Consider the following 11,574-nt stretch of genomic DNA (forward strand, 5'->3'; position numbering starts at 1 on the left):
AGGGACTGTACTTCAGCAAATAAATCAGAGAGGAGATGGAGCCTGAACAAAGGAAAAACTTCAAGTAGCCTAGAGCCTGAGAAAAGTCAACAAAGTTAGCATCAGAGAGCCTGAAACCAAGGAATAGCATTCTCAAAGCCAAATAATTGTTAATCCTATTTCGACATTTGCATCTTCTCTAAAACAGTTCACATATACCATTTCACTTTATTTACCACAAAAACCTGCTAGGTGAACATGTAAATAGTATCCTTGTATTCCATAGAGAGAGAAACTGTGAGTGTCAGGACATGTGCCAGGTATTAATTTATTGTCTCCTAGCTCCAAATTCACTGGCAATTTCCAGAGGAAAGATTTCCCACAAGTTCCACCAGTATGGCGCCACTGGGCCTTCTCTGCCACTGTCGCCTCCTCTCCAGTGAGATCTGGATCTCAGAGAGGAGGAAATTCTTCCTTGTTTTAAATAGAAATGTCCTTCCTTCCAGTCTCCCTAGGGTGGAGTTTATTATTTTATCCCTGAGAAAACTAGATCCAAGTTGTTGAGAAACTGTTAGGGAATTAAACGTCATTCATCTTCGTCGCAAGTCCTCTCATTTAGGTACTGGGCTATGAAGCTGCCATCTGAGAAAACAGAGTACGAACTCCAAAGACTCAGAATGATCAGAAAAACATGGCAGAGTGAGAGATGTCCCCAGATCTCTCCCCTTGTAACAACAATAAGCTGAACATCTAAAACTCAACAAAAAACACCTAAACTGCACACCAGCACGTCTGAGCGTGGGATCTGCACGTAAGAGCTTCCACAGGTCAGAACCCTGGGTGTGCAGCGGTGGACTAGGAGAAACAAAGAAGCTGCCTCTCACAGCCTCTGGACCTCCCTGCAGGAGGAGGGGGAGGAGAGAAGCTGCGGTGAGTTCCCTGAACAGCCAAGCCTAGGAAAGCTGTGAGCTCCACGGAACTGGCGGCAGGGCCCAGTCATCAGGCAGAAAACAGAGGAGTGGGACAGGACTGCAGAGAAACAACAGTTGATTTTTACTGGCCACTGTTGCAAAACCGAGGCTGAGCTGCAGCCCCTAACTCCCATACCCTCCAAGACCAATCACCACGGAGCCCCAGGGGAATCTGAGCAAACGCTGCCAAGACTGTCGCTGACACTGACAGAGACTGAAACTGAGGGTAGCAAGCGTGACTAAATATCTATCAGAAAATAAAAAGGCATTTTTAAAGCTTTATATAAAGCAGGGATCCAAGAGGCTTAGATGCCACCTACTGGAAACCAAAAGAAAAGCACTTTCTTTGCAGCAGGCTAAAGACAGACATTTCTATAATAAATCATTCTGGAAAAACAGCAGAATAAACTTCCATTAAAGCCTAGATGGAGAAATAGTCCATTAAACACCACGAACAAACAAGGTGACAAGGCATCTCAGAAAGAAAGAGAAAAATCTCCAGAAAATAAGCTTATAGACATAGAAATATGCAATTTTATTTATTTATTTATTTATTTATTTATTTATTTATTTATTTATTTTTAGGCAAAGCAATCCTTGGTTGACCTCACAGGTTGCAAGGACCTTGTCAACTCACAATCCTTTTATTTATTTATTAGTTTGTTTGTTTATTACGCCTACAGCACCTGGTCTTCCTAGGTGGTCTCCCATCCAAGTACTAACCAGGCCCACCCTGCTTAGCTTCCAAGATCAGACGTGATCGGGCTTGTTCAGGGTAGAATGGCTGTACACTAGAAATATGCAATTTAAATGACAGAGAATTCAGGATGGTACTTCTGAAAAAACTCAGTGAGTTCTGAAACGAGTCATATCAACAATTTCAGGAATTGAAAAAACACCTAGATGTTCAGAGCAATGAGATTGAAACCTTCAAAAAGAACAGAATAGATCTTCTGGGGATTAAAAACACACACGCACACACACACTGCAAAGAAATGAAAAATGAAATCGCAAGCTTGGGAAATAGAGTCGACCAAATGGAGGAAATGATCAGTGATATCAAAGACAGAAATCTAGAAATAAATCAGAAGAAGAGAGAGACCGAAGAATGAAAAATAATGAAAGAAAATAAAAGAACTAGCGGATACCGTCAGGAGAGGAAGCATAAGAATAATGGGCATTCTCAAAGGCGAGGAAGAGGAGCAGGGACTACAAAGCATTTTCAGACAAATAGTTGACAAGAATTTCCCAAATCTAAGGAATGAGCTGGAGCTTGGAATTCAAGAAGTCAACAGAACACCCAATTATCTCAACCCAAAAAGGCCTTCACCAAGACACATTGTATTAAAATTATCAAAAATCGATGACAAAGAAAGAATTCTCAGGACAGCCAGAGAGAAGAAAATGGTAACTTATAAAGGAAAACCCATTAGGTTATCATTGGACTTCTCAGCACAAACGTTACAAGCCAGAAAGGAATGGAATCAAATATTCAAACTATTAAATGAAAAGGATTACCAGTCTAGAATAATGTATCCAGCTAAGCTCTCCTTTAGATATGAAGAAGAAATAAAGACCTTTCCAGACATACAAAAATTGAGAGAACTCTCCACTACGAGGCCTGCACTACAGAAAATACTGAAAAGGTTAAGCTCACCTAAAACAAAATGACCAAAAAAAAAAAACATAATTAAGAGTAAAATGACTATCAGGCAAATAGAAAACAGAGGAGTGCAATCTCTACTAAGAACAGGGCATTATAAGCTTAAATAATAAGAAGTGAATTGTTATAACAAGATAATATTGAATGTTCAGCATATATAGGGACAAATTGAGATAACAATGACTGAAAAGGGTAGATTCAAAGATCCCAATTTGAAAAGGGGAATGGAGATAAGGCACACACAGAAGAAAATGGATGACTGTATATGTATAACTATCCTTTATATTCGTAATGGTAACCTCGTCCCAGAGATTCAGAACTGAAGTCTATAACATAAAACAAGAAGAACCAGAGGCAAAATCCACAAAAGCCACCAATGTAAAAAAAAAAAAACAAAAAACAAAAAACACGGAAACACAAGGGTAAGAAAGCAATGGAAACACCGAGCTACCAGAAAGCAAAAGATAAAATGGCTATAAGAAGACCTCATATTTCAATAATCACCCTAAACGAAAATGGACTGAACTCACCAATAAAAAGGCACAGAGTTGCTGATTGGATCAAGAAACAAAACCCAACCATATGCTGCCTCCAGAAGACACATCTCGGCTCCAAAGGCAAATATAGATTCAAAGTCAAAGGGTGGAAAATGATATTTCCAGCAAATGGCATTCAGAGAAAAGCGGGAGTAGTGGTACTAATATCAGATGAAATGGACTTCAAAATAAAAAAGGTAAAGAAAGATACTGAGGGACACTACATAATGATAAAGAGAATCATGCACCAAGAAGACATAACACATTATTATCTATGCTCCTAATCAGGGAGCCCCGAAATATATAAAGCAATTGCTCACAGAACTAAAGAGAGAAACAGACCAAAACACTATCATAGAAGGGGTCCTAAATACCCTACTGTCGGATATGGACAGACCATCCAAACAGAAAATCAATAAGGAAATAACATCCTTAAATGACACATTAGTCCAACTGGACATAAATGACATTTACAGAGCCTTTCATCCCAAAACAGTTGCTTATACATTCTTCTCTAGTGCACATGGAACATTCTCAAGAATCCACCACATACTGGTACACAGAGGTAGCCTCAACAAATATAATTCTCTGATCATAATGCTTTGAAGCTAGAGATTAACTGCAAAAAGAAATCAGGAAGAACCACGAATACATGGAGATTATACAATATGCTACTGAAGAATGACTGGGTCAGAGAAGAAATAAAAAGAGGGATCAAGAGATACATGGAAACGAATGATAATGATAGTACAACACATCAAAACTTTTGGGACACGGCAAAAGCAGTCATAAGAGGAAAGGTCATCTCACTACAGGCCTACCTCCAAAAACAAGAACGAGCCCAAATAAACGACCTAATGCTTCATCTTTAAAAAACTAGAAAAGGAAGAACAAATGAAGGCTAAAGTCAGCAGAAGGAAAGAAATAATCAAAATTAGAGCAGAAATAAATGAAATTGAAAACAAACAAAAAATGTGTAGAAAAAATAAATGCAACGAAGAGCGGGATCTTTGAGGAGGTTAATAAAATTGACAAACCTCTGGCTAGACTCACTAAAGAAAAAAGAGAAAGGATACAAATAAACAAAATCAAGGATGAAAGAGGGGAAATTACGACTGATATCACAGAAATACAAAGGATCATACAAGAATACTATGAAAAAATATATAACACCAAATTTAATAACCTAGAAGAAATGGACCAGTACTTAGAAAAATACAACCTTCCTTGACTGAATTAAGAAGAACTGGAAAATCTAAATAGACTGATCAGCAGTATGAAAATTGAAACTATCATCAAAAACCTACCAAAAAGTAAAAGTTCAGGACCAGACGGCTTCACCAGTGAATTCTACCAAACATTCAAAGAAGATTTAATACCTATTCTCCTCAAACTCTTCCAAAAAATTGAAGAGGAGGCAATACTTCCTAACTCATTTTTATGAGGCCAATATTACTCTGATACCAAAACCTGGTAAAGATAACACACAAAAAAAGAAAACTACAGACCAATATCTCTCATGAACACAGATGCAAAAATCCTAAATAAGATACTAGCGAACCAAATACAGCAACATATTTAAAAGATTATACACACGATCAAATGGGCTTCATCCCAGGGGCACAGGGATGGTTCAACATATGCAAATCGATTAATGTGATATACCACATAAGCAAATTGAAAATTAAGAATCATGTGATCATCTCAAAAGATGCAGAAAAAGACTTCAACAGGATATAGCATTCATTTATGATCAAAATGCTTAACAAAATCAGTATAGAAGGAAAGTACCTTGACATAATAAAGGCCATCTATGACAAACCCTCAGCCAACATTAGACTTAATGGTGAAAAACTAAAAACCTTCCCTCTAGGATCAGGAACAAGGCAAGACTGTCCACTATCACCACTGTTATTCAATATAACGTTGGTGGTTCTAGCGAGTGCAATCAGACAAGAGAAAGATATAAAAGGCATCCAGACAGGAAACGAAGAAGTCAGACTGTCACTATTTGCAGAAGACATGATTCTCTATATAGAAAACCCTAAAGACTGCACAAGAACACTACTAGAAACAATAATCAAATACAATAAAGTTTCTGGATACAAAATCAATGTTCAAAAATCCATAGCATTCCTGTACTGTAATAAGGAAGTGTCAGAAAAAGAAGTGGAAAAAATAATTCCTTTCGCGATTACAACAAAAAGAATAAAATACCTAGGAATAAATCTAACGAAACATGTGAAGGACCTATATAATGAAAACTATAAGACCCTATTAAAAGAAATTGAAGAAGATACAATGAAATGGAAAGATATTCCATGTTCTTGGATTGGAAGAATCAACATAGTTAAAATGATCATATTGCCTAAAGCGTCATACAGATTTAATGCAATCCCCATCAAAATCCCATCGACAGTTTTTAAAGAAATAGAACAAAAAATAATCAGATTTGTATGGAAGCACAAAAGACCCAGAATTGCCAAAGCCATTCTGAGAAAAGAGAATGAGGCTGGTGGCATCACTCTGCCTGACTTCAAATTATACTACAAAGCAATAGTAATCAAAACAGCATGGTATTGGCAACAAACAGACACACAGACCAGTGGAACAGAATCAAGAGTCCAGAAGTAAACCCACATTTATGTGGGCAAATAATCTTTGACAAAAAAGCCAAAAACATACAGTGGAGAAAGGAAAAGCTCATCAATAAATGGTTCTGGGAAAACTGGAAAGTAACTTGCATAAGAATGAAACTAGACTTGTTTATCTCCACACACCAAAATTAACTCAAAACAGATTAAGTACCTGAATATAAGACCTGAAACAATAAAATGCATAGAAAACAACATAGGAACTAAACTCAAGGACCATGGACTTAAAGAAGATTTTATGATATTGACCTCAAAGACAGGGGAAGTAAAAGCTAAAATAAATGAATGGGGCTACATCAAACTAAAAATCTTCTGCTCAGCAAAAGAAACCATCAACAAGTTAAAGAAACAACCATCTGAATGAGAAAATATATTTGCAAGCAATGCCTCTGATAAGGGCCTAATATCCAAAATATACAAAGAACTCATACGACTCAATAACAACAACGAAAAAGCAAATGATCCAATCAAAAAATGGGTAGAGGATCTGAACAGACACTTCTCCCTAGAGGACATACAAATGACCAACAAATACATGAAAAGATGCTCAACATCGCTAGCTGTTAGGGAAATGCAAATCAAAACCACAATGAGATCCCATCTCACACCTATTAGAATAGCTATAATCAACAGGACAAGTAATAACAAATGCTGGGGAGGATGTGGAGAAGTAGGAACCCTCATACGCTGCTGGTGGGACTGCAAATCGGTACAGCCACTATGGAAAACAGTATGGAGATTCCTCAAAAAACTAAGAATTGATCTACTATATGTCCCTCTACTGGTTATTTACCCCAAAGACTTGAAAACTCATATACATAAAGATATTTGCACACCGATGTTCATAGCAGCATTATTCACAGTGGCCAGGACATGGAAGCAAGCAAAGTGTCCTAAGATAGATGATTGGCTAAAGAAGCTTGGTTCATAAAAGAGATGAAATACTGCCATTTGTGAAAACATGGATGGACCTTGAGATAATCATGCTAAGCAAAATAAGCCAGACAGAAAAAGTCGAAAATCATATGATATCACTTATATGTGGGATATAAACCTAAAAGCAACAAAGGAACAGGACAAACAAACAGACTCATGGACATGGACTATAGACTAGTGGTTACCAGGAGGCTGGAGCTGGGAGAGGAGAGGGGAGGTAGACCGGGTATAGGGGGTCAAATATAGGGGGCTAGGGGGAGGCGAAGTGGGTAAAGGATCAAATATATGGTAGCTGAAGGAAACTAGACTTTGGGTGGTAAACACACAATAGAATATAAAGATGTCAAATTATAATGTACACCTGAAAATAATATAATTGTATTAACCAATGTTATCCCTATAAACTTAATTTAAATATTTTTTAAATTAAAAAATTTTAAAAATTAAAAAAAAAAAAAAGACTCTCTCACTCCTATATTTTCTTATATGAGAATGTCAAGATATCTGCACCCCAGTGTTCATTGCAACATTATTTACAATAGTCAAGATATGGAAATTAAGTGTCCATCAACGGATGAATGGATAAAGAAAATGTGATATATATGTATCACATATACGTTTTGCACTATAATGGAACATTATTTAGCCATAAAAAAGAGTAAATTCTTGCCATTTGCAACAATATGGATGGACCATGAGGGCATTATGCTGAGTGAAGTAAGTCAGACAAAGAAAGACAAATACTGTATGATGTCTCTTATGTGTGGAATTTAAAACAAAGAAAACCAACCAAACAAACAAAAAACCCCAAGCTCATAGATACAGGGAACAGACTGGTGGTTGCCAGAAGTGAGGCAATGGGGAGTGGGCAAAATAAGTGAAGGGAGTCAAAAGGTACAAACTTCCAGTTATGAAATGAATAAGTCATAGGAATGTAATGAACAGCATGATGACTATAGTTAATAATACTGTAGCGCAAATTTGAAATTTGCTAAGAGAGTAAATATTAAAAGTTATCACAACGAAAAAATTTTGTAACTACACTTGGTGACTGATGTTTACCAGACATTGTGGTGATCGCTTCACAATACATACAAATATTCAATATATACAAATATTCAATCATATGTTGTACTCTCGAACTAATATGTTATATATCAATTATGCCTCAATTAAAAATTAAATTAAAATGTTTAAGGGGGGGAAGAGTTCAGAATTTTTTTTCCAAATCATCAAAATTATATTTCGAAACAAAGATTATTGGCTTTTTCCCGGATATCTCTTTAAAGATAAATGTACTACTTATAAAATATTCTTGCCCAAAAAGTGAAACTGAATTGAAAATCTGTTGCCAGTTTAAGGAAATACTGAGGACAGAGGAATATGGCAAACACCAGGAAGATGCCATCAGCAAAATTCAAAGTATAGGAAATTCTACAGGACAAATAACCTGGTTTCTTCGACAACTAAGTGACAAGATGAAAACAAAAGCAGAAAGAAGGATTTTTAGAGTCCAAAAAGAAACAAATAACAAAATAATAAATGCTATGTATGAATTTATTTGAAATTTCAACTAACCAACTGTAGAAAAAAAGAAATAAAGAAAATCTGAACACTGGATATTTTATGATGTTAAGAAATTAGGTATAATAATGGTATTTTGAGTCTATGGCCATGCTAAGCCTGACCTCGGAAGCTAAGCAGGGCCAGGCCTAGTTAGTACTTGGATGGGAGACCACCTAGGAAGACCAGATGCTGTTGGTGCAAAAAATAAAAAAAAAATAAAGAATTGTAAGCTGACAAGATCCTTGCAATCTTGAGGTCAACCAAGGGTTGCCTTGCCTAAAAAATAAAATAAAATAATGGTATTGTGGTTTTTACTGTAATGGTTTTTATCTGTAAATAGTATTTACAGATGAAATGATATATCTGATATTTGCTTTGAAATAATCATTGTAGGAAGGAAGGGTAAAGGTATAAATAAATCAGGCTTTCCCTACATGAGCACTATTGATGTTTTAGGCTGGATAACTGTGCTGTTTGGCAGCATCCCTGGCCTCTTCAGCATCACTAGCTGCCAGGAGCACCCTCCAGGTGTGATGTCTACAGACGATAACATACCTCTGCAGGGCAAAATCACCCCCAGCGGAGAGCCGTTGGTATAAATAAAACAGGATTAGCCTTGTATTGATAACTATTGAAGTTAGTGTATATTAACACATAAGGATTCATTATTCTAGTCCCTCCATTTCTATATAGATTTGAAACTTTCAATAATAAATTTTTTTTAATATTAATTTAGAAAGAATTAAATGAGGGATGAGGAGGTGGAAATACTGGAAAATGTTTGGCCATAAAAACCTTGGCAACCACAAATATTTGCACTGATTTATTTTTGACAAGCATTTGGTTTGATGTAGTACCAACAGCTAAGAGATGTGAGATAGTGAAGCTCATCATCAATAGAGGTTTTGGAATTTCTGACTCAAACGACATTAAAAATGATCCAGTCAGCTATTTTCCAGAGATGATTATGGTGCAGAATTATCTAAATGACTGAGGATGGTATAGATAGTGGTCCATGGGCTGTATGTGGGCCTTTAGATATGTTTTGCTTAGGCTGTGTAGTTGCAGCCTGCACATTGACTTTGGACCCAGCAAGTCTACTTCTGGGAATTTACTCTGAAGGTATACCACAACAAATTTAAAATAACATATGCTTAGGGCTTTTCACTATGGCATTATTTATAATACCTAAATATTGGAAACAATTTAATTGCACATCCATAGGAGATGGGGTGAAGAGTGGAGTGAGAGAGTATGTATAGCATTCTACCTTTAATAAAGAAAGAAGAATATGTATGTGTATATGTTTGCTTTTTTTATAAAAAAGAAATACAGAAAGGCTAAATCAGAAATTAATGAAAATGAAAATGGTTACTTATGGAAGTGAGGACAAGATAAGAATGAGATTTTTGAGAGTATACTTTTTTACTTTTAAATTCTGTAAATGTTTTATAGTTGCAAAAAATTAACTCAAAAACTATTAATGATATAGATATTGAAGTATTTAGAGGAAAATGTACTAATCTGCAGTTTATTTTGAAATGTTTCAAGAAATAGATGGATACAGAGATGTTTAGATGGATGTGATAAAGAAATATAGTAAAATGTTAATGATAGAATCTAGGTAGTAGGTATACAGGTGTTCATTGTAAAAATTTTTCAGCTTCACTCTATGTTTGAAAATTTTATAATGAAATGTTGGGAAAAAAAATTAATGAAAATGGAGGAACACAAATCCTAAAGCAATCCTAACTGTGTATCTAGTTGATAATTTAACCACATAGAGAAAATAATTAATTCAAGTACGTTTTGAGCACAGTGAGATGTTTTCTAAGGACAAAAAAGTTCAAAGAAGTCTTGGCCTTTTCTTATTGAAAATCTCACTTCACTTCATGAGAAACAGTCGATCAGATCTCCTAAGTTGCAATAAATACCAGGCCAACAGAATTCTTCCTGAAATAGCCTGTTTGGATTCAGTTTCAGAATGTTAATAACCTCATTTACAATAATTTACCAAACAATATTTATGGCATGTAGTTCCAGAAAGAATTTTTTACTGCCCACTAGGTGGCAATGCTACCTAATCTAATTAAACGCATAACTTGAATTTGAAAGACTAGTTTATCTAACAACCTATATATTGTATTGATTTCCTCACCTTTTGAGCAAACTACACTTTCATTAATGTCTATGCAAAGTAATATTCTTCAGAATTTTAATAACAAAGAAAAACAGATCCTATTTACCCACATAGGGACTATATTAAGTGAAGTTCAGATTCGCTTGATTGGTAGAGCTTCCTGAGGTCTGCTAGTCCCTTCCCCTACCTCCAAACAGAATAACTCCTACTTTATTACCTTTTCTCTGCCTGGGATTTTTCTCAAAGTTCTATTCCAACATTTATTCAAGTGGCTCATTTCATTCATTTGTTCATTCATACTCTGAAATAAAACAATTTCTGAGTAAATACCATGTGCCTTATATTGCATGCTGAGTATTAGGGACATGATGGTGCTGCAAACACAGATCTGCTGCCCTCAATGAACCTAAGTCTGCGGCCCTGGTAGCTGGCCTTGCTGGAAAAATGGAAGAGTTGGTATGGATCCTGGTAGCACAGCTTGCTCTGCTCTTATCTTAGCTCAAGCAGAGGAAAGATCTCGTGTTAAAAGAAATGGAGGCCCAGTGGAGAAGAGCAATTAATTACAAGGCAGCGTGAAAAGTATAAGAGAGTAGATAGGACATGAAGCTCACAGGAGGGGGAAAGAGCCCAGCCAGTCTTAAAAGTAGTCAGAAAAAGCTTCTCAGATGAAGTGACATCTAAACTGACACCTGAATAATAAATAAGTAGAAGCTGGACAGGCAGGAGCTAAATAAAATAGGAGAGAAAGGAAGAGCAATAGGGGTATGCAGGTTCCCACACTTGGAGGGGGAGAGAGAGCATCTTATTCAAATCTGCATTCCCACTGCCCACCACACTGTCTAGCACACAATGGACTTGGATTAAATAGACCCTCGCTCTGATGCTATCATGCAGTGTGACCTTGAACAGATCACTTTACTTCTTCAAGCCAAAGGTAAGATCATTCAGGGAGATCATTCATGGAGAAGACGATAAGGGGGCTCAGGACATAACTCTGAGAACCTCTGAGACAGGCAGAGAAAAAAGTTCCAGCAAGCGGGGCTGGGAGACAGCAACTCAAAAGGCAGGACAGTGTGGCATCTTGGAGAATTTTAAGGACTAAGCACCAATTGACTATCCAAGTTAAGTA

General features: G+C 36.4%; 1 pseudogene; it reads right to left on the reverse strand.

Annotated features, from left to right (window-relative positions):
- Positions 1 to 1,624: 1,624 nt before the first annotated feature.
- Positions 1,625 to 1,742, reverse strand: LOC120608021 (uncharacterized; annotated as a pseudogene).
- Positions 1,743 to 11,574: the final 9,832 nt, after the last annotated feature.

Source organism: Pteropus medius, unplaced genomic scaffold (genome assembly GCF_902729225.1).
Source record: "Pteropus medius unplaced genomic scaffold, Ma_sr-lr_union100, whole genome shotgun sequence".
NCBI lineage: Eukaryota > Metazoa > Chordata > Mammalia > Chiroptera > Pteropodidae > Pteropus > Pteropus medius.